Source organism: Lontra canadensis, unplaced genomic scaffold (genome assembly GCF_010015895.1).
Source record: "Lontra canadensis isolate GAN:19392208 unplaced genomic scaffold, GSC_riverotter_1.0 scaffold13, whole genome shotgun sequence".
Taxonomy (NCBI): domain Eukaryota; kingdom Metazoa; phylum Chordata; class Mammalia; order Carnivora; family Mustelidae; genus Lontra; species Lontra canadensis.
In genome coordinates, this window is record NW_022631007.1 from 17,061,290 (window position 1) to 17,085,071 (window position 23,782).

A 23,782-nucleotide genomic window follows, 5' to 3' on the forward strand; every position below is an offset into this window, starting at 1 on the left:
TCAGACCAGGGAACCTCATCTGTGCCGACGTCTGCCTGAGCCCATGCCCGCCCCGACCGCCAAGGCCCTGCATAAGTGTATGCACAGGACAGCCGCACACACTCACACTTGCACTCACCAACCGCAGCAGACGCATGCCATGCCATCCCCACAGGCTTCAATCGCCCTCAAGCAGGGCAGGCAAATTCTGGGCAACAGTACTCCACGCCACAGCCCCAGGAAGGCACTGCCTGGCCCCAGCCCCCTTGGCAGAATCCCCTAGATGACACTCTACCTGTCACCACCCAGGGAACAGGAGATGCACAGTGGGGACTGCCTTGGCCCCAAACCTGCATCCTCCGCGGTCAGTAATATGGCACTTCCCTGGCATAGCCTGACGGACCATACATGGGGGACTGTCAAAAAAACAGCAGGCTGGGGCTGGGATGGGCATCCCTGGTGGGTGTCGGTCAAGGGTACAAGCATCCCATTACGGGATGGATAGGCTGAGCCTGATGCACAGCACAGGCACAACACATCATGACATTGGGTTGGGCACCCTAAGTGGCTGAGTGCGGACCCCAAGTGCTGGCAGGGGGAAGGGAGGTCTGTGGGGATTGAGTTTACTGTGGGAGCCTTTCACGACTGGCATCACATCAGCGCGCTTCAAATATACCCGGTCCTGTTTGTTAGTGATGCCTCCATGTACCTGGAGAGCCCGGGAGAGAGCACAGGGTACCACACCGCTGTCAAAAACGTGACAGTGCACACTTGTGGCCGGGGGGGGCGGTCCCTATGGAACACTGTTCCATGAATAAGCCCAAGGCAGAAGGTTCCCACACAACAGAGTGCAGCTGCACCAGCGCCTCACAGACCAGGGCCTTGACAGAGAAGGGAAGTCACTCCGTATCAGCTGGCCCCTCTGGGATGGGGACCAACGCCTGGCAGCCGGGGCTCGGCCACCAGACCTGACTCCATGCCTGTAAGCACTCACAGGACCAAGGACAGACCCTCCCGCCCGCCCACGCAGAGCCAAGCACGGCACCACCTCCTAAGGACAGCCAGGGCCACACAGCCTCGGTGCCACTTAACCACGGCCCAGGTGACAGCAGCCTCAGATGCTAGCAAGTCTTCTTCCAAACGTCCCTTCATCCCCCTCTGTCTCTGGCCTCATCTCTGAAAGCAGTCGCCTTCGGCACAGACCATGCCAGCCCGGAAAATCCTCCCCAGACAGCTCTGCCTGGCCTGCGTCTCCCCCATCAGCACCGGTTTGATGCCAGCTGCCAACTGCAGGGTCCTATTCACATGCCAACGCCAGAGGACTGGCCCTAGAGGCCCCAACCACCTGGCAAGCTGGTCTTGGGGCCCACGGCAGGTAGGGGAGCCCAGGAGAGACACGAGCAGGCCACAACCAAGGAAAAAGAAAAGACACGGTGACATCAGGTATGTTGGCAATTATCAACAGACAACAAGTCCGCAAACCCTTCTCACCTCCGCCAGTGCCCGCGCCGTCCTGGACCTGCCCACCCTGACCCCGGGCTGCCTCTGCAGGCCTCCACGCACTTCCTAAAGTTCAGTGCCAGCTCCTCCCCTGCACCCCCCCCGTACCCCCAGGGCATCATTCAGGGCCCTGTGCCTTGGGGCCCCGAGCCAGCCTGATGCCCAGCAGGTGTAGGCAGTCCTGACTCCGCTAGCCTTCTTCTCCATCCACAGCACTCTCCCTCCTCTGCTCAGTCCCCTAGGCCATGTGCTGCCCTGCCCCAGGTTCCCCCTCCCTGGCAGGGCCACTCAGGACCCTCTGGCCTCTGACCTATAAGCCGGTGCCGCCTCGGCATCAGTCTCAAGGAAGGAGGGAGGACGGGATCATGGCTGTGAGCAAAGTTCAGCACCTGAACCAAAGCACTGACAGTTGAGGGGCACGGGGGACTCAGCTGGTTGCCAGGCAACTGGGGTGGGAAAGGAGTTCAGACCAGAGGCTCCCATCTGGCAGGTGCACAGTGGGGAGACCAGCTACAAAACAGGAGATATGGGGTCAGGGAGGCGGCCCATGAGCCACGTCATTTAGGGAAAGGGAATGACACGGTCAGGCTGGAGAATGTGGTGCCCAGGAGTGGGAAGGAACGTGCTGCAGAAGGCCCATGCTCCACCTGCTCGGGGACATGCCCCAGAGGCCCCTGGAAGTCACAGTGTGCACCCACTCACACACATGTGTGTACAGTTGACATGCCACATACCTCATGCTAACACGAAGTACACAGCAGGTTACACGCACTTCCTATCCACCATATGCTAACACACAGTCCTGACATGTACACATGTGTCTTATATATTTGCATATATGCATAATTACTGTATACACAAACATTTGTCTCTTCCCATCTTTTCCTTCACAGTTGGCAAATGACAGGACAGTAAGAGCCACCCATCTTTAAAAACACTCATGGAACTGATGTCTACTGTGTCCCGAGATTTGGTTGTATAAGACAAGAAAGTTCTGGAGGTTGGTCGCACAACAATGCAAATGCACTTGGCATGACTGAGCTGGACACGTAACATAGTTAGGACAGCAAATCTGAGGTCATGTGCTTCCTGCCACCATGACAAGCAAAGATTTTTTTTTGAAAGCTAGCTATACAAACACAGAAATTCAATGAACTGCCCAAACGGTTTATTGCATGGCCTATTACCCTTCTTTGTCCCCAGTTTCACAGAAGCAAGTGCCAAGAGGGCATCCCTCTCCACGCTGGCCTGCGATCCATCAGAGAAATAAGGGCAAGCGGCAGTCACCTTCCCCAGGGCACGGTGGGCCCTCGCCACGGAACAACAGCCCCCGTCCACAGCACCTGCGGGTCACGGCGGTGTCCAGTCAGCTAAGACGTTGAGTGGGAGCGATGACACCGAGCCCCCAGCCACCCCCACACGCACCAGAACAGGTAGAGCTTGCTGGTGGGGAGTGAGCTATCAGCAGACACGTGACTCACATGCCTGCTCCGAGGACAACACAGTCTAGAGACTCAGAATAAGGGCGCTGCCCCTCTCCCCACACCAGCAAGCGCGCAGTGGGCTGGCTAGTGGGGCTGGGTCTCAGAGTATTCTAGAAGTGTGATTTACAATTCAGCAATCCCCTTTCTTTTTATGCAGTCAGGACCACACAAACATGCCTCTTTGTTGTCTCTAACTACATCTGCATGCGGAAAACGTTAACTTCTGGGGAATGGAAACCCATTTTTCAAATGCGAAAGGGAAAAGAAAAGAAAGAGAGAAGAAGGTACATTTGATTCTCATGCAGAAAACGTAAATGAAAGTTAATTTCATTTCTTCACCCCGAGCTGGTAAATGACGTTTGTAACTTGTCCCCGGTGGTTTCAAAATTACTAGCTATGTCGTGGGACGGTGCAGTGGGAACGAGCCCATCTTGGAACAGATGCGTGTCACTCGCTTGAACCCTGCCAGCACTCCGCACTCAGAAAGCCTCACCAGTGACATGACAGTCACCCTGGGTGAGACACCCTGGAAAGGGCGTCACGAAGCCACCACCCCAGTTCCCTGTGACACACACGCTCTCTCAGCTGAGACCGGCTCCTGCGGCTCAGCACGCAGCTCCCTGGGCAGACCTGGGTGACGCACAGCTCACACGGTCCTGCGGGGCGACAGACTAGGAATTCACCTGAGGTCCCCCGGATCTCTGCGCTCCCCGTGGCAATCAACCACGGCTCAGAATCACACCAACAGGAGCTGGTTTCCCAAGCTAGGCAGGGCACGCACCCACGTTAACAGATTAAAATTAGGCACCCTCATTATTAAACTGTCACTGTAAAAGCCGGAAATACCATTTTTTTAAATGAATAGAAGAATTAATGGATTTTTTTTATTTGCCTGCCTTTGTGACACCCAGCCTGTCTCTTCTTATCAAGGCACTCATCAAACATGCTTCTGCCACATATGCACATTAAATCAATAGTACTTTCCCCAATTATAGTAACTGCTTATGTGTGTCGCTGATCTATTCTCCCAATTTAGTTCCCTTAACATTGATGATCTTGCAAATGCTTTAATAAGACACACTCCCAGGCCATACAAGAGAAATACTTTCCCTTCTGACGGGTTAACCACAGAGCTAACTCGTAGGGGCCTCCATTGGCCATCCCGGCATTGGCCACAGGGCTCTCCTCTCTAGGGGACCAAGAGGGACTTTTGCCCAGAGGGCCATGGGCAGGGGTCTCCCAGACTCCCTCCAAGTCCTCCACAATGGGGAGAACCAGTGTTCCCCTGGGCAGGTCCAGGCCAGGAGAAGCCATCACTCCCCACCCCGAGGGAGCTTTCTGAGACAATTTACATTTTATCTAAAAACACGGGTGAAATGTCCATTCTGCCATGTAACACAACCGTATTCTCTGCTCACTGGTTTTCCTACTGTAGCATCATACGTGACTGTCCAGCTCACTGGTTTCACACCAGCCTTCCAGTGCCCACAAGACACACCCACTGCCTGTAGCCATCCCAGTGCCCTGGGCCCACCTCACCACAGCACCCTCAGTGTCCTCACCAGCCGGGAGGCCCCGTGCTGCTCCAGGCCTCCGCATCTTCCGGAGAACGGCAGAGTCACTAAGTAGCCCCGTCCTTCACATTCCAACTCAGAGGTCTCTGAGCCTGGGATCCGAAAGGAGGAGAACACTACTGGCTGCAGGGAGAGTGAGCTGGGCTTGGAGAACAGGCCTGATGGAGCTGGGCTGGGCAGTGACAGGGAGAGAGGCTGGGGGCCAGAACAGCTACTCCAGACCCGGCCCCTCTGAGTAGCAAGGACGTAATCCCTGGCAAAGCAACAAACGAAAGTTCATTCTCCCAATCCAACATGCTCCAAGTTTGCCTCATAACTACAAAGTATTCCTTTCTGTCCCAAGTAAAGCAGCATCGCAAGGACGGGGACCGACCAGGGTCCCACTATCCACTGCCGTGCCTCCCCGCTGGTGCCCCGAGCCGGCTGTGGCACTCCCACAACACCAGCCAGCACAGAGGACAGTCCTGGACTCCAGGGAATGGAGGAAAAGGGCCAGGCCAGGGGAACAGGAATGCAAAGTGAGGCTCAGGCCACACACGCCTACAGAGTGCAGAGGATGGCCTTCTCCCAAGGAGGAACAGAGGCCAGCAGGGGAGGAAAGAAGCTGGGAACGGGACCCCTGGCTGAGAAGGGCCGCAGGAAAATGAAGCAGGTGAGACTTGGACCACCCCCTTCCCCCGGTGTGACAAGGCCAGGAGACACTCCCAGCCCCTTATGGCCCACCGGGAGCACAGACCCTGACAGAGCAGCTGGGCCTAAGGGCCAGAGACGGGAATGTGGGTGTCCAGAGCACGTTTGTGGGGGGGGGCCTCCCATGGGAAGAGCCTCTTCCTGACACTCTCTCACATAGGCCCAAGGGCCCCTCCTGCTGTGGGAGGAAGCCCCCTCCCCAGCCCCCTGGGGAAAAAAAAAAAGCTCTACTCCAGGCCTTCCGGAGAAAACCTGAGCCTCTGCTTCCCTGAGCCTGAGGCCTCCCAACCACGTTCACACCATGGCAAGCAAAGAAAAGGATCTTCAAGCAGCTGGGGGCCGCTCGAAGCAGCGGTCAGGAGAGTAAGAACCCAAGGAACACGACTCCAGCTGTGAGCACAGCACAGGGAGCCCAGCCCTAGGAGGAAGGACCTGGAAGGCAGAGATGGGCCGTGGGAAGGGGCAGCCACACACACCATCTGCTTCCTTACGTCTCGACCTTAAGCCCATGGGAAGGAGCCCTGCAACTCGGGGGCAGCACAATTTCATCAGTGGGGCTGAGGTTGGCAGCAGCAACACACACACACCTGGCCTCACTCTATCCATTTCTGGCCCCGGGCACTTCCAGAGGACAGGGTGACAACAGCAGGACTCAGAGCCCCTGTGGCCTCCTCATCTGTTTCTCATCACAAGGCAGGAAAAGGACAGGGTCCAGGAGAAACGATGGTCAGGCTCGGGGACGACAAGGACATCATGACTACACCTTCGGCCACTAGCGAATCGAGAGGGAGCCATCCAGCCATCCAAAAGAGGCGGTCCCCTATCGCTGTCCTGGAAGCCCACACAAGCCCCTGACGCAGGCACACACGAGGGCCCAGGGTGGGAAAGCCCAGGAAACAGGGTGGAAGCTGGTGCAGCCAGGCAAAGGGCACGGACTGCAGAATCTGGGGAAGGGAAGCTGGACGGAGCCCTACAACCCCCACAGGCAAGGCAAGGGACCCGAGTTTTATTCTAGACAATGGGAAGCCATGGTCCTCAGGACAGGTGCGCCATGACTAGGAGACAGGGAAGGCTGATGTAGTCAGGATGCAGGCAAAAGACGGAAGACTAGAGGCAGGGTCCCAGGCAGGAAGCTTCAAGGGTGAGGGTCAAGGCCACTGGCACGAGAGCCAAATGCCATTGAGAATAGGGAGCCAGGGGCATGGCAATGACAGGAGGAGAGACCACAGGTGAGAGGGCCACTGCCAGAGCCAGGCAAGGTCCTAGCTCCGAGAGGAACATGGGGCCCAGACCCAATGCCACTCCTAAGGTCTCGTTGGCTGGCCGGCTGATGGGGACCAAGGAGCACAGCCCCCAGGAGCAGGTCATGTCCTGTGGCAGCCGGGGCAGCTGGAGGCCTTGGGGGACCAGCTGAGTGACGGGCAGGAGCCCTCCACAGGAGCTGCATGGGTTACTCCAACCACATCCAAGCCGGACACAGAGCAGCCCCACACCACAGAAGTGAGGGAACCGGCGCCTCGATGCCACGAGCACACCATCTCCACAGGCGCCGGCTGCACCTCCTTTAAGAAACACCCATAGAGTCCAGGCAAGAGAGAAGCTCAGCCCGGGAGCCAGCGGGCAAGGCTGGCCTCAGCGGTCCTGGCCCAGCTGGAACCGGGCCCCAATGATGGGACGGAAACCGAATGCTTCCGGGCAGGACTACAGTCCCAGGCTTGCAGGCTGGACGCAAGCAGGTGGGGCACCAAGGAGGGAAGGCAGCCACAGCACTTACAGCTGGGGAAGTGGGTGAGGATTGCACGACATGGAGGGAGAATTTCATCACCCAACCGCCACCAGAGCACCTCAGTCCAGAAACTGCCATTCCTCATTTAGTGCTGGGTGGCCCAGGACGAGCGGCTCAGTCTGCAGGAAGCACAAGAGAGGAGCCGTACTCTCATATTTAACCTGAGCTCCCATGTGTGTTCATGCCCATCCATACACAGGTACACGTATGTCTCTGTGCACATGCACACATGTATGTGCCTGTGTGCACAAACACGTGTGCATGTGTGCATGTACACACACCATGCCTGTGTGTGCGTATATATGTGTCTCTGTGTGCACACACGTACACGTGTCTGAGTGCATGTGTACACATGCCCATGTGTCTAGGCGTGTACATGTGTGTGTTGTGTGTGCATGTGCGCACGTGTGTCTGTGTGCATGCACACGCGTACACAGGTCTGTGTGTGCATACACATGAACACGTGTGTGTGCGCGTGCACATGTACACATACACACGTGTGTATGTGTGCCATACCTGTCAGTCACCAGAGCCGTCCATCCCAGAAATGAACTGAGAAATAAAGAGAGGGAAGACGGGGCACTAGTGACAAGTGGCCTCCGTGAGGTCACCTGCTGCAGCGGCCACCCTGCCCACAGGTACCAGGGTGGCCACAAGCAGGGCTCCTGAGGGGCAGGAACACCTTCGACCCAGACAGATGAGAGGCCTCCCCAGCCGCAGTCCCACCACTCGCTGTCCAGCTGTGCACCTGCCCGGCCCAACCCGCAGGGCCGGTCACCACCACCCCCAGCACAGGAGCCTCCCCCACACCTCAGGAAAACCTCCTTGGGGGAGGGGTGTGCAGGGCTTTGAAGTTCTCTGCCTCTGGCTGAGACCCTTCTGCGCCTGGGGAGATGACCGGGCCGAGGCCCCCAGCCCACAGGGGCATCACACTGGTCCCCACGGCTTGGTGAGGTCAGGGGCACCTTGCTCTGACGTGCACAAAGAAAACAGGCCTGGCCTGTTGTGGCCACGCTGCAGCCTGTACACAGCTGCACCAAGACACGTACCTGGACCCCTTCCTAAATGCAGAGCCCCTCACCACTCTGCTTCTCTGACCTGGCAGTGCCTTGCAAAACGAGCCCTGCACTCTCCTCTCCCAGGGGCAGACAGCTATACTGTGAGTTCCAAGCAGCACCTAAGGAACGAGGCGTGGGTCCAAACCCAAGCTGCCCACCATCCCACCACCTGCCTCAGGGATCAGCCTGCTCAAGCATCCACTGGGAGTAAGGAAGGCGGAGAACGTTTAATAAGACCACAGTGCCCAGCACAAAAGAAGTATTGCAGGACACAGCCGGGCAGGAGTGGTTCCTGGTCACAGGAACCTAAAGAAAGTCAACGTTTCCACGTGGCATGTAGAGAAACTAGGCCACTACCCCTGTATCTCCCATGATCACAACAATCCTCCCAGAGGAGACTCTCATGCCCACTTTGCAGCTGGGAAGACTGAGGGACAGAGAAGCTGGATATCACAGATCACGGACACACTGCAGGGTTGTGAAGATGGGATTTTGCAACCCATCTACCTGATCTCAAAGCTCATTCTCCGCAATGCACCCCTTGCCTGCAGAGATAGAGACGTGTGCGGTGGGAACTTCTGGAACTGCCAGGCCGAGTGTGCTTAGTGGGCAGGACCCGCGCCGTCTTCTCAGGATATCCTCAGAAGTATCCACCTCTGTGCTGGGTAGGAGAGCTAGCAGGGGTCCAACGCCTTCCAGGGCCTCCTCAGATAACTTCCTTGGCTCTCCTGGGTTGCCTGGGAGCACTACCCAGGGAATCCCTGGGGGATCAGTCAGAAGGAAGCAGCCACAGGCATCAGGACACCCAGCCCCTGCCATCTCGTGGCTCTACTGCCCCCACTCCCAGGGCCCCTGCCAGGGCTGTCAGCATCCAGGCCAGCTGTAGAGGGAGAGAATGGAGGAATCTCCCTGATGAAGCTTCTAGATCACCCCATCCACCTTGCCAGCTGGCCAGCTCTAGCCACATGCCACTGCCTTCCAGGGCCCGGGGTACACCTGGGAGAAGGGCACCCAGGAAGGTCAGCGTGCTCAGCATCCTTTGCCACAGAAGTGAGTCCCAGTGAGTCTCTCATTTCTAGACCCTGCTGAGCCCTCTCCCCCCACCACCATGACCTCCATAGAGGGCCGCAACAGGACCTCTGAGATAAAATCTGTGTTCAGTACAGCAGCATGCACAGCAATTCCCATGGAACACTGTTCTGGATCTGCAGCTAGGGCCACAGAGAGCAGAGGGCTCCATGGAGGATGACATGCACTAGGTCCCTCCTCAGCATCCATCCTCTCTCTCCATCCTTCGAATCACAGTGATTTCCACACAAGGGAAGCAGATTTCTCAAGTAGCTTCTGGAAGAGGCTGAGCCAGTTTGCATTCCATACCCTTGGCCAGTGATGGTATAGAGGAGGACAAGTGACCTCAGCCATACTGAGCAGAATAAATCCAAGACTTTGCCAGGGACAAATATGCTGTCTTTCCTAAAGGCATAAACCAGGGTACATGAAATCTTGAGAGCAGCTGGCAGGACCCTCTTATGCCAGAAGCTGACTCTCCCAAACCAGGGAAGGAAACAAGCTCATCTTGATGACATTGTGGAGGAGCTGGATCAAGCCCTGCCTGAACTCTTCTCCACCTTTCCTGAAACCAAGTCAGTTAATTCCCTGCAGTACACGGTGCCCTGTGAATCCGCCACAGATAGATCCCATCTGATGGACAGCTCCTGGAAATACCTTCCTGCTCTTGCTCTCAAGATTCCTCTGAGAGACTCTAGAATCCCAAGAAGGACATAATCTGGTATTCCGCTTCCTAGCTCCTCCATTCACCACAGCCACCAGGTCCTACGATAAGACCGTAGTTGTTCCCCTGCATTCATACCCACAGAGCCACCCATGGAAGGCCATGCCCACCGGGCACCAGAAACCTAGCCTCCTGTCGCCAAGCTCTTCACCAGCCTCCCCAGGAGCACTGCCCCTTCAACCCCTGCTGTGCCCCCTCCACCCCAAACCAGGCACCCAGGTCACACAGGATCCCTCGAGCCACCAGCACATGGAATGGTCTTCGGACAGCACGGCAGCCCGGTGGCAGCAGGTGAGCAAGGCTTGGTCCATATGGCTAAGGCTCCATGCTAGTGTGTGACCAAGAAGGGCAAAGACAAGTGGCGAGGGAGCAAACCTGCCGCTGCACTTGCAACACGCGTTTGCGTGGTCCCGGGACAGCTCCCTTTTCTAGAACACCAGGGAGCATCACGGACAGCAAAACCCCAGCATGAGCTGTCCATCACGCAGGCTCAAGGCTCAGCCTCGGGGCTGCGGACCTCAGCACCTCTGGCCTGGGGACGAATCACACCACGGTCCAGGGCCAGGCACAGTGGGACAGCCACGGCCAGGCCCAAGCCCTGTGTGCAGCTCGCAGCCTGGCCTCTGGGTCCCTGCCATGCACAGCAGTGCCCTGGGAGCTGCAGCTGTTCAGCGAGCAGTGGGCAAGGTGCTGCTGAGCGGTGAAGACAGGATCTCTGCTGGCGAAGACAAAGACACCAGCTCCGGATGCTACTGAGGTCCTCCGGGGAGGTGTTCACCCGGCTGTGACCTCGACAGGTGCAGCCAGAGATGGCCTGCACCAGCACAGAGACCTCAAGGAGCCCTGAAGTTACGTAAGGGACACCAAAGTCACCATCACGGCTCTTGCACATGACCGCCTCCCCAAGACCCGCCCAAGGAGAGGTGGAAGAGAAGGGCCAAGCCTTGGGGACAGGCTCCTCGGCCCTGCAACAGCCCCACCGGCCTCCCCTACTATGGGCAGTATGTTGGACATGCAGAAACAAGGCAGCGCCAGTCGGGTGACAAGGTCATACCAGTGAAGCTGGGATCTCAACCCTGGTCTGACTCAACACCTGTGTCTATCCTCAGCACCCCAGAGCCACAGAAGCCAAAATGTCCTCACCTGTAGACCCCTCCCATACACGCCAGGCCAATCAGCACCCCAGAAACAGAACCAATACACCCCCAAGTCGTGAGCCCCACCCACACCCACAGCAAGTCCACCCAAGGAGCTGGCCCCACAGTACAGCCCCACCACAAGCCTGTCGCTCAGCCCTGTCTGCTGTTTAACGGAAAGAATTCTGGGGGCGCCTGGGTGGCTCCAGCTGGTGAGAGTCTGACTTGATTTCGGCTCAGGTCGAGATCTCAAAATCATGAGATCAAGCCCCACGTAGGGTCCACGCTGGCCGTGGAGCCTGCTAGAAAGTCTCCCTCTTCCTCTGCCCTTCCCCACCCCAAAAAAAGGAATTCTGAAAATAACACTTTCCTCAAAATGCAAACGTTTAGAGGAACATTCTCCATTCTGCCAGTATCTGGGGACAGAGCTGGGGATACACTTTACACTGCTGTCTGTGGACCCCACGTCCCAAAAAGTCAACTCTCTCCATCAGCCTGAAAAGGTGATCGGACACTCCTCTGCTGGGGGCCCAATCCCAGCGAGGCTCACAGCCACTGGGGGCAGGGGACCCAAGCAGCCCAGGCTTCCCCGGGGCACGCAAGAATGCATGACAGGTGGGATGTTGCAGGGGACTGCTGTCCACGCTGACAAGAGGGGACACACGGGGCTACCACAAAACCAACAGGATGGCAAAGGTGAAAAGAAAACAATGTGCTTCAGAGAAGGACCTCACAAGGAGACGGAGGCAAGAAGTGATGTGTCTTTCCATGTGTCCCTCCAGCCTGGACGACTGAGGAGGAAAGGATGACAGCGCCCCTGTGCTGGCAAAGAAAGGCTTTCCAAGGAATGGGGACCGAAGCCACCCAGGACAACCTTCTCAGTGTAAAATCAGACATAATTCCAGAGCAGACAGGGTATTAACCTAGGGCAGTTCTTCCCAAACAACCTCTCATGGCTTGTTCTAAAGGCCCACAGGGACTGAGGGCTACTGCCCCCCGTGAGTGCCACACTCCTCAAAGCCACTCATCTCATGGCCCAGCCTTGCCCCACTGGGTTGCAGACCCTGCTGGGTGACTTCACCTCCTCTAGGTGTCTGGCCCCCAAGAGGAAGTGGGGGTCAGGCCCTCAGGCTCATCAGAGTACTCCAACCCCTCAGCCCTGTGGGGCTGGAAGAGCAGGTGTAAGAGGGAGAGCCTCGGTGTAGACGTGAAAGGACCCAAGCCCCCCCCGCCGTGATCTGCCCTCCCTAATGGGGCCCCGCTTTCCGCCGAGATACTCTGAGGACACAGTTACCTGGAGAGAGAGCCCTCGCAGAGGCCAAGTGGAGCTCAGACTTAGCCTCTGACTACCCACCTATAAAAACAACAGCTAGATTACAGGCAGGCCCAGGTACCTTCCAGAATGTTCTCTATGCTCATTCCCACAGAGCTTGGGCTCTCACAGCTGCTCTAAGGAGTCCTGGACCCAGAAGAGAGCTCTCAGGAACACTGGCTGGATGAGGTAAGGGCCTCCCATGTCCCCTTAGTGTGGGCTACCCTCACTTCTCGCCCAAGCCCTCTGCGCCAGTGTTGCTGGCCAAGCACGTTCAGGAGAGGGGCCCCCCCAGGGGGCCTCACAGAGGAAGCACGCACACCCACATCCCGACCATGCTGCCTCCATCAGGTTAGACAAGAGAAGCCAGGTGCCTGGCATCTCACAGGAATCGGAGAGAAGACAGAAACCTCGATGAAGCTACAAGCAGACAGCACCCATGAGCAGGGGAGGAAGTCCTTCGCGGAGGCCAGCGCCGCCAGCCAGCCCCCTGGTTTGTGTCCAGCTCACCTCTCCTCACACACTCCAGCCTGGGAGCCCTCACAGCTCACTGCTGTGACCCCGCAACTCTGGCTCTGGCTAAAAAACACCCCAACCCAACTGGGGCAGGCTCCACGGCTGCTGTTCCCTAGCCCCTGGCTCCCCACGACCTGGTGCACCTGTGTGTGCTCATCCCCTCTTCCTCCTGTCCCCACCCATGTCTCTGCTCGCAGGCCAGAGGCCAGAGCTTCCTGGTCAAAATGGTGGGGCGGAGGGGGGAAAGGCGGGGCGCTCTGCACCTGCTAGCGAGTCCTCCCAACGCAGGGAGCACTCGCTGCTTCATGCCACCCCCTCTGACCTGACTCTTAGACTTGCATTGAGGTGAGGCTGAGGCTTCGCAAAATAATAACTGGCCCATTCAAAACTTTAAGGAAACCTGCTCCCAACCACAAGTGTCACCCCGACTCCCCGACCAAAGAGGGCCCAGTGGAGGGCCACCAAAGCTTGTCTTCCCAAGTCTGAAAAAGACCCACCCCAGCAAACAGCAGCACACAGAGCAGCTGCTCCCGGGGGGGAACGCTTGGCTCCATCCCTGTTTGAGCAACACCCCCATGTGGAAGGTCAGCTCAGGCTTTCAGGCCCCAAGAACTCATTCATTGTTTCAGGTTCCAACTTCAGTCCAACAAAAGCACTTGACTCTCACAGATAGGATACTTCATAAACAATAGTAAACGAACACAGCCGAACATCCACATTTTTGAACAGAGCAGTCGACAAAATGTTTACAGCCGCACCCATATGAAGGTATCATATGAAAATTATGAGGCCAAATAAGAAACGACTGCATAATGTCATTAATTATGACACAAAGCAAACTGGGGGTAAATGTCATTAGTAAAAGCAGTGGTGAGCCCTCTGAGCCCGGTGCCTGGGGAAGGCCTGGCGGAGGACAAGTTTACATGCTTCTCTGTACCCCCAGAACCCACTCCACTTGTATGGACGGCGTCTACTTAACAGCATGTAATCTCCAAAATCAGGACCAAGCAGTTTCCAGATTGAGGCAGGGAGGAAATGGGCAATTCCAAAGCGCCGGCAGAAACAGGTTCGTGAGGCCCAAGGAGCAGGTCCCGTCCAGGCCAAGGGCATGCCCCTTCCTCAGTCACCCCACCAGTCAGCCCCAGAGTGCCTCCACCCCACGAAACACCCAGTGAGGGAGAGAGGACCCTCAACTACAATGACCCAGAAGGCTACTGGTATTCCACAACTGGATCCTGTGAGGAAGGGGTAAAAAGGATGCTGGGCTTGTGAATGTCAGGGGACTGAAGGAATTGTACCCATGAGGGTCAGGGAAGGAGGAGATGGAGAAAGCTGGCGGGGAGGAACAGGAACAGCGTGTACCAGGTCTCTGGGTTGAAAGGGGCTTGTAAAGCAAAGCAAAGCAGGCAGGGGGCTGAGGCTCAGCAAACAGGACAGGAAGGCTGGTCCAACAGAGGCCAGGATCAGACAGGGCTCCCAGGGCCCAAGAACAATAGGAAGCCAGGACAGGGTTTCGAGCAAGGGAATGGAGTGGACAGATCTACTTCTGAAGGAGACCACTTAGGCTATGACTCATGGCGTGGACCAGACCAGGACTGCCCAGACCCAGGAGGCCAGCTCCCTGCCAGGAGAGCTTACAGGTGAGTCAGGGAAACAAATCCCCTAATTCTTCTAATGCTAAGTATATTTATCAACTTCCCAAGGACTTGGTTTTTCTTCTTTATAAATAATGAAGCTGAAGAGTGTTTATCCCCCAATGGTAATACCAGGCTTAAAAAAAAAAAAAAAAAGCATTGCTATTAAAAAGTAATACACACTCAGGGGCGCCTGGGTGGCTCAGTGGGTTAAAGCCTCTGCCTTCGGCTCAGGTCGTGATCCCAGGGTCCTGGGATCAAGCCCCGTGTTGGGCTCTCTGCTCAGTGGAGAGCCTGCTTCCCCCTCTCTCTCTGCCTGCCTCTCCACCTACTTGTGATCTCTGTCTGTCAAATGAATAAATAAAATCTTAAAAAAAAAAAAAAGTAATACACACTCAGAGCAAAAGTGTACACAGTACCAACATCTATGTAAAGTCAAGATAGTCCCTCACATCCCATCTCCCTGACACCCCAGAAGACCACCATTATCACTTTAGAGACCCAAGTAGTTAAAAAAATAATAATAATAATAAGGGACCCCCTGGTACTACTGCTCAGACCTACTTTCTCAACACACCAAATGTTTCTGGTCTGTGAGCCTGCACACCCACATCCCACAGGACGAAAATACCAAAAGGTATTTAATAAGTATTGCCTTTATAAGTAATGTGGTGATACATTATTCATAACGTGCCCTGTACCTATCTGGGTATCTAAGCACCTATCATATTCTTTCCCAAGAATAAATCGTCCCAACGAGCAGAATTACTGGGATCAGAGAAACCACCATTTCAATTTTTGACACATAAAACTTTTCTGGAGAGTAATTAAGTAATTACAATTTGCTCTCTAGAGAACAAATAACAGTAACAGCCAACACTTGTGTTGGCTCATTGTGCTCACTACATGCCCCATTCTAAGTACTTGCCACATAATAATTTATTTTGATTTCACAGAAACTATGGAAGATAGGAATTGTGATACCAACCAACAGGTGTTATCAAACAACCTTTATTATTACTGTGGGCATAAATGGATTCTTTCACCTGAAACCGTCCATTAATAAAGCTAAGCTTTTTACATTAGCTCATGTGATTTGTATTATTTATGGGCTTTGCTCAACTTACAATAGGGATGTTCATCCTTATTGGTTTGCAAAAGCTCTTTACATATTAGCTATTAGGCTCATATAGGCACGTCTTGTTATATACTTCTCTCATTGTCTCTGAACCTCACTTATGGAATCTTCTGCCAAAAAGAATCTTCTTTAATTTTTATGCTGTTAAGTCTGTCAGTATTTTATTTTTAAGGTTTCTGGCTTGGTGTGACAGTAAGAATAGATTAAATTGGTAGTTTTTCAAAGTTTTTGGTCCTTAGTATGCTTTCTTCCAATAAAATCTTCCAAGGCAATCCTGCAGACAAATAGTGAAGGCCAAAGTGCTTTGGTTGAAATGGACGTGGAGCCCAAATTGCCCTCCACCATCCTTGTCGACCCTCAGACAGGCTCAGAAGGTCCAAGCACAGGATGCAACGACCATCAGCTGACACAGTTGTTAAGATCCCTTCCAGTCCTACGATGCCACACACATGACAGCAGACAACATGAGAAAACCTGAATTACTTCCCAGACCCCACTGAACCCAAAAGATCTTCCCAACAGACATCTTCTCAAAGAGGCTATGCTCTTCCACACACCTCAGCAACACTGAATTTGAGCTTTGCAGAGGCCAGGAAGAGAGGGAGAATCAGCACCTGGGACTTGATACAGCCAGGAGTACCAGATGCTCCATTTCCACTTCTCTCTTTGGTTCCTCCTCTGCAAAATGGGCCCAGTGGCAACCGCTTCAAAAGGCCCTGGGAGAGGGAAATGGGATGCACACGGCCAAGTACTTACAACAAAACGTGGCCCCAAGCAGGTGCTCACGAAACATTAGCTACTGGTCTGTTACAATCACCAGCTAGCGGTATGACCTGCTCACTAGGAGACGTTCCAGTTTCCACACTGAGTGATGCAGACGGTGATCTGTCCCGACATTACATGGATGATCACAGGAAAGGTGACCCACGTAGGGCCCTGGACCTTCCCTCTGGCACATGAAGTAGGAGGCAGGTCAGAAAAGGCATACAACAGGCCACAGATGCCACGGCCCAGCCTGCACCCCTAAACAGACCCCAGAAGAGAAAACTGATCTTCGGAAGAGAACTCACAGATCTTACTTTGGGACTTTTTTTCCCCAAAAGGAACACTCTGTAAACATATGCTGTCAAGATCTGTTAAAATGCAGCATCAATTCTGCCATGGACTGACTTGAACCAGAAGATGCTACACCTTTCTCTGAGGTCAAGACCAGTGGCCCCGAACCCCCTAACACCCCAGCACATGCTGACTATCTGAGATGGAAACAAAACTCCTTCCCAAACTTGATGCCTGCCCCTCCCACCCCAGGATCAATGGGGGGCTGCTCCCGAGGGGGCAAGGACTCGCACCCTGGCGAGAAGAGCAGGGGCTGGGGCCCAGCTTCACAGGCTGCAGAGTGAGGGCAAAATCTGAAGCTTACACACACACACACACACACACACACACACACACACACATCGAGGCTGAGCCGGGCCCCTAGCCCCAGCTGCAGTCATCGATTCTGGTCCAGGAACGCAAGCCTGGCCACAGCCTGTCGCCCGGGGCCTCCCAGCGCAGCAGTTGTCTCCCGTTCCCTGCGTTCCACCCCCACCCCCCTCCGGCTCCCTACATCAGGTATTAATCTATTACTCAGGGAAGCTTCTGAGCGATGAAAGCCCAGCCGTTTTCAATAGAGAACGGTATGGCCGGATTCTACAGGAGTGATGAAATGTTTCTTCTGCTCTGGCAATTAAGACGGCACAAAGTCGCCTTTCCTCTGGTGCCACCCCCAACATCAAAGGATGAGAAATTCAAAGCCATTCATGCTGCATTGAAACCTCACAATGAAGCTGGGAAATGGAAGTCGATTACTGGGCATAAATATGCAGTAGTTAAAAGGAAAGAGTTATAACGAAATTAAACTGCAGCAACCCCACAACGTGTGGAAACTTCCAGAACTGGAGTCCCCCGGTACACAACAAGAGGGACAGCCTTATAAAGCAGGTTTCTGACCTCTGAAAGTCAAGATCAGCCACTCCAGCGGCACATGGCTAGGGTGCCATGCCGCTCTGTCGACCTTGCTACAGCAACAGCCCCCAAGGCCTCTGAGAACATGGCATGTGGACAGTTTGATTTTGCAGGGCTGGGAAGCTGCTGACCACAGAACATTCTGGCTCGGGGCTGCTGTGGCCACATCTGTCCTTGCTCCCTAGGCCATCCAGGCTGACCAGAGTCCACAGTCATCTGCTCGCCACCCCCCACACCCCTAGCCCCAAGGGCTCCCCCAGAAGCTCCCCCAGAGGCTCTCCTGCTGCCAGCTTGCCGGAGAATGCAACTAACCCTAAAGAGGGCAGTGTTCCATCTGCCTGCTGCATTAATCCTGCTCCTCTTCTGACTACCGCTCTCTTTAGGATGGTATCTGATCTTTAAAATAAAAGCCCAGAACCCAGAAAGCTATAGAAGTCTTACAATGTGTCAGGGTGTGTGGTTTTTAAGGCAGGAAAATACTTGCCTCCCACACAAATGTGAATTCTGGGGAAAGATGCCACAGATCCAAGGGAGTAGAATATCTGGGAAAGCTTGATCAGTCTTAAAAATAGATAATTGAACACAGATTTTAGAATTCTCAGGAGCTACCTGAAAAAAAAAAAAAAATTAAATCTTGCCTATTTTTGATATCCAAAACTCCATTCTGATGAAACTTCTAACAGGGTGGCATTTTGCATTTCCAATTATAATAGAGTAATTGTGTTGCCATAGTTACTGCAAAATTCTGCAATAACTTTTGTTGCTTTGTAATTGCTGGAGTGTATATTCGTGTACAAGCAGCTGAGTTTTCCTGATTCGATGCCTCTCCTTCCTCTCCCTGATCGTCACCAACCACCACCTTCCCTGGCTCGATTCTGAAACCACATCAGTTTCATAGAACCATCCCTAACCTAATGCGCGGAATTATCACAGGCAATTAAAACTCCAGGCAACCACGATCATATTACAAAAGAAAAAGTGAAACCAGGCCAAGGTGCAAACCCACCAGCATTCCCCGAATCTTGCTGGGCTGGCGCTGGGTGAGGGCTGTTTACATGTTTACTCCCAGGCCTTCCATGCATAGGTGGTTTGTGGGAAATAAACAGAAAAGCCTGAATAGAGAAAAGAGAGGAAGCAAAGTAACTACCCAGGCCCCTTCCTCCCTCACCCAGGGCAGGCAGCGCGGCTCTCAGCAAGCAATTAGGCAGGTCTCTACAGTAATGCAATTAAGATTTAGTTAAGAAAGTCATTAGTTTTAAAATAACTTAAGTTTAATTTCTGCAACGCTTTATTTGAAAATTGTGTCACAGCAGGTCAATTTACAACATGCAATAAAGAAAACACTCATATCAGCTGCTGCAAGTTATTACAAATTTTTGATGTGCATTAAATGAGTACACTGGGTTCCACCCCCGGCCTTTCCAACCGATACGCGCGGTCTCGTGCTGTAACAGTGTCAAATATTCCAACGTTAAATGTAAATACGAGATAATTTGCTTACAATCCCGTGGTGTGCTTTTGCAATGTCGGGAAACGCGGCTCCCACTGTCTGGGCAGGACGGGGCCACATCTCGGCCTGTGGAAAGCCTGAGGGCACCCAGCCGGGGGCGCGGGCAGCACCCCCACCCCTCCCGTCACTGACCGGGGCACCCGCGCCGCGAGCCCCGGGCAGGGACGTTTTTCTGCAAACTCACAGCCCTGGACAAAGTTACATAAACGGCACCCGCCCGGCTCCGGGCGCCCCCCGGCCCACCTGCCGAGGGCTCGGCCTGGGCGGGCGCCGGGCGCGTGCTCCCCCCTCCCCCCAGGCCAGCCGGCCGTCCGGACCCGGCCTCAGCCGCCGGGCTGCAGCGAAGGGTGCAGGACGGGCTCGGGCTCCCGCTCCGGAAACCCACGGGCTGGGCGCCACGCGCGGCCTTGCGCACGGGCCGGGGCCGGGGCGCGGACCCGGGAGTCCACCTGCCGGGCCGGCGACGGCGGGAGGGGAAGGTTGGCGGGGGGGCGTGGGGCCGACGGCGGGCGGGGGCGGGGGCGGGCGGGGGGCGGACAATGGCCCGCGGGCCGGGGCCGGGCCGGGGTGCGCTTACCGCGGCGGCGGGGCGGGCGCTCTAGCCCCGCGCGGGCGCTCCGAGCCGCATCTCCTCAGCCTGCGCCGCCACCACCACCGCCGGCGGCGGGCGGGCGGGAGCTCGGGCGGCGGCGACAGCGGGGACGCGGCCGCGGCGCGCCGGGCCCAGGCTGCTGAGGCGGCGGCGCGGGCGGGCGGGCGCGCGGGCTCGGGCGCGGGCGGCGGTGGGGACGGTGCTCCGCGGCGGCGGCCCCACAACCTCCCCTCCTCATTCACAAAAAATTGACCCACGTTGAACCATGATGCCGCTCCCCCCTCCAGCACGGAGCTGGGAGCTGATAAGCCAAGCCCGACGCCCGTCAGCCACCTCGGCCCCGCCCCCCAGCCGGCGGCTCCGCAGCCATTGGCTGCGCCAGCCTTGCATCACCTCCCCTCTCGGGCCCCTCCCCCCTGCCCGATTTCTAACGAAGAGCTCGTCAATTACGGCTCGGCCCCGCCCTCCGGCCGCCCTCCCCGGCCGCCCGGCCGTCCTTCCATTGGCCCACTGGGGCCCCGAGTACCGCCCCGTGTGCTCCCGCCCCTCGTCCCACGACCACCAACCGCCAGGCCAGACGCCCTACAAAAGGCAGGGATGCTCCACCTCTGCCCGCCTTTCAGCACACGTCCTGGTCCCCATTGGCTGCCCGAGATGCCAATCCTAGGGGGCGGGGTTATCAAAGGACGCTCCAGGCGCCAGCCGCTGGGCGCTTCGCGGTTGAGAAAGCGCAGGGAGTCGAGCGGGTTGTGATTGTAAACATGGGCCCTCGCCCTGGCGAGCTCCACTCAGCAGCCCCGGAGACCTGTTGTGCGCCGGTCTAGTGGTCAGGATCGCGTGCCTGAGCGCCTAGCGGGCGCACAGTTGTGCTCAGGCTGAGGCGGGGGGCCGCTGGGGCCTGGCCGCGGCCTCCATCTTGGCTACTGGCAGCGGTCACGTGGTGCGGCGTGCTCCCGGGGACGCACGGGCGGCTCAGAGGACGAGTGCGCAGGCGCGTCGGGCTCCGCCCTGCCCCGCGGCGGGAACGCGTCCTCCGGGGCGGGGGGCACGGGCCGGCGGGCCTGTCCGGGGGCTGGAGCTGGGCCCACCGCGCCTGCGCGGCCTGCGAGTCTTGGAGCGAGCTCTAGTCACCGTTGACTCGTCGGCACTTGGGGCTGCCGGGTCGGGGTGCTTTGGGCCGTGTGGAGTGGCCCTTCGAGTCCCGCCGGGCCCTCGGCGGGCTGTCGGTCCGCGGGCGCGCAGGGGCCCCGGCCCCGACCCCCGACCTGCTTCTGTCTTAGCAGCGCCCTCAGCCCTGCGGCCGCGGCACGCCTGCTGCTCTCGCGTCACGGGTGTCGCCCGGAGGGAGGGAGGACCTGCGACAGGTGTGCGGGGGGCCCCCGGCCGGGCATGCACACCTGCGTGCGGGCGGTGGGGCGGCGCCCCGGGCCGCTCGCTCTTGGCGGCGGCTGGGTGTCGCGCTACCTCGGGTGAAGGTGCGGACGCTTAGTTCGTGTCCCTAAAACTTTGTACCTGGCCGGGTACTTTGAAACCTGTCCAGGTGGGTCAAAACCCAAACTGGGGACGCCAAAAACTTGGAATCTCGAATTTCGTTCAGAACGTTGTCCCGTCACTAAACCAGCTTCTTTCCTAGAAAGCAGAATCTAGAGAGATCATTTAGCTGAATCCAAGGTGTTTGGGTGTTTTTGTTTTTTTCCCTCGTGCCAAAATGTCCTCACTGGCCAGGCTCTGCCGACAGGAGCTTGGACCCTGGCATTATTCTGAAGTGCACGTGAAGATAAACACGGGCGGGTCCCGTGCAACAGGAACGTCCCCCCAGCTTGAGTGACTCAAGTTTCTCAGTGGTGACTGAGAAAAATCTACGGCGAAGTTGGGGGCGGTGATTAGGTCCTCGGAAATCACCTGCTGGGTGAGGGGAGGGGCTGCCCTCCGTGTCCAGCATCACATCACCTGACAAGGCTGATACCCTTCACTCACCCACTGAAATCTCAACCTTTCCAAGTTTTATGGCCCAGACGCTTTTTCTGGAGAGAAAATTAGCTTTTCTGGTGTTAGTTTTATTTGTGGTATTAAGGAACTTGGGGGCGGGGGAGGGGTGGAGAATCTGTCAACTCTCGCGAACTTAAAATCAGAAAACAGGTCAGTTTGATCAGTCTTAGGATAATCCTGGAGACGGAAAGACTGGGTATCTGTGACAAAGCCGGCCTGGGGGTGCTGTTGGAGATGTATTTGCTCATCTTAAGGGCCTTTCCTTTTGGAAATGAGCAGAAATTCGTTTTAATACTGTTCTTGATCATTGACACCCAGAGGGAAAAAAAAATGTACCTATGTCAGTAAAAATTGAATTTTCAAAGTGAAAGGGCACAATTTTACAATATTTTAAATATATTGAAATAGGTAATGATTAGAAAACCTTGAGCATTCGAAGTAGAGATGCCTATCCTAAGATAGCTTACCTTTGAAGCAAATGAATAGTGAATTGCAGAATTTTAAAACAAAAGACATAGCTGAAGAAAATTAGTGATCTGGCTGATGACAGATGAAGTACATTTATCAAATGTTCATATAAGGGGAGACAGAATCTAGGGCTGAGTGAGATTCAGATGATAAAAATTAAGTTACAGAGTTTTGTGAATTATCTATAGTATACGATAATCAGAAAATGCTGGGGAAATGCATATGTCTAGTAAAATTAATTTTACAAATACAAAATAAGAGATATGTGCCTGGAGAAACAGTCCCATGGGAGAGTTATGGGGTCTAGTCAGGGGCAGGATTAATAAAAAGGTAGAATTGCATAAAGGATAAGTAGTCGTGTTGTGATGTGCTGGTGAGCCTTGCCTGCTGTTCTCAGAACTCCTCTGAAGAGTGAGGCAAGAACCCCACTCACCTTTTCCAGAGAAGAACATGGGAGCCTGAGCAGCTGGGTCTGCTCTTGGTCTCTGAGGGCATGTCTGCCTGAAGGAGACGGTTGACGGCCAGTAAGAAGGATTAGGACGGTAGATGTGTGCACAGAGAAAGGAAGGTCTCTTAACACTTCCAAGGGGACAGGTGGGATACCAGCCCGGACACCACTTGGGGCTTCAGACAAAGGCGTTTTACAGAGAGTCCGAAACTCAAGAGGGTTTTGTCTCAGAAAGAAAATGAATCCCAGTGTTAAGGAAACAAATCTTTCAATCAAAAGTAAAAACAGCCCCAAAGATTCATATAAAAAAGAAAAAATCTGGAAGTTCCATAGAGTGGCCAATTATAAATATACAAAAAAAATCCAATAGCTTTCAGATGTACGTTCAATCAATGATTATAAATGCTACTATTGAGTTTTGCTATGTGGCAGGCATTGTGGTTAGCACTTTATGTACATTAGAAAAACATGATGGAAAATTCCCAATCACATTAGCAAAGAACATTTTAAATACCTACATGTAACATTAAACCCCAGTGGAACATCATGGGACTTGACAAATGGTGGAACCTTTAGCTTGGAAGAACAAACATTTGAGGACAATCCAAAAAAAAAAAAAAAAGCAGAGTAATGGGTGGGGAGGTGGTCCCAGAAAACAGAACCTATTATCAAGGCTCCATAATGAAAATAACGCACTGGCCAAGATCAAAGGAAAGTCCCAGAAAGTAAAGCAGCAAACCCAAGCTGAGATGCAGCGGGCACGTGCGTGGTCTGTCTGTCCCAGCTCCTCCTCCCCGGGGGAAGATTCCCAGGCTGGTCAATGCGTGCATCACGGCAGTTGGCTAGCATTTGGAACATCATCGCCGTGAGGATTTAAAACCTAGAAAGGCGGCTTTTCCAATCAAGGAGAAAGCAGTGTGGTAAGGGCCCCTGCTAATCGTCAGAAGAAAAGAGTATAAAAGCTGGATTCCTACCTCATCAGATAAAGATTTAAGTATTGAAGAAGAAAAGCCAGGAAAGTACGAAGAAAAATCTGTTCATGGACAGATTAGATGACAGAAGGAATACCACCAACAGTTGTACAGGGAAATACTAATAAATTTGACCATGTTGCAGTTAAAATGTGAGGTTTTATCAGCGAAGAAAGGTAAGTTTCCAAGGTGGCACAT

General features: G+C 54.8%; 1 protein-coding gene across 1 annotated transcript in view; it reads right to left on the minus strand.

Moving 5' to 3' along the window:
• Positions 1-19,875, minus strand: part of HDAC4 (histone deacetylase 4) — a 281,806-nt gene extending 261,931 nt beyond the window's left edge. The window contains exon 1 of the mRNA XM_032857625.1: positions 19,694-19,875. The gene's annotated coding sequence lies outside the window, so the exon portion shown is untranslated. The remainder of the gene's footprint in view (positions 1-19,693) is intronic.
• Positions 19,876-23,782: the final 3,907 nt, after the last annotated feature.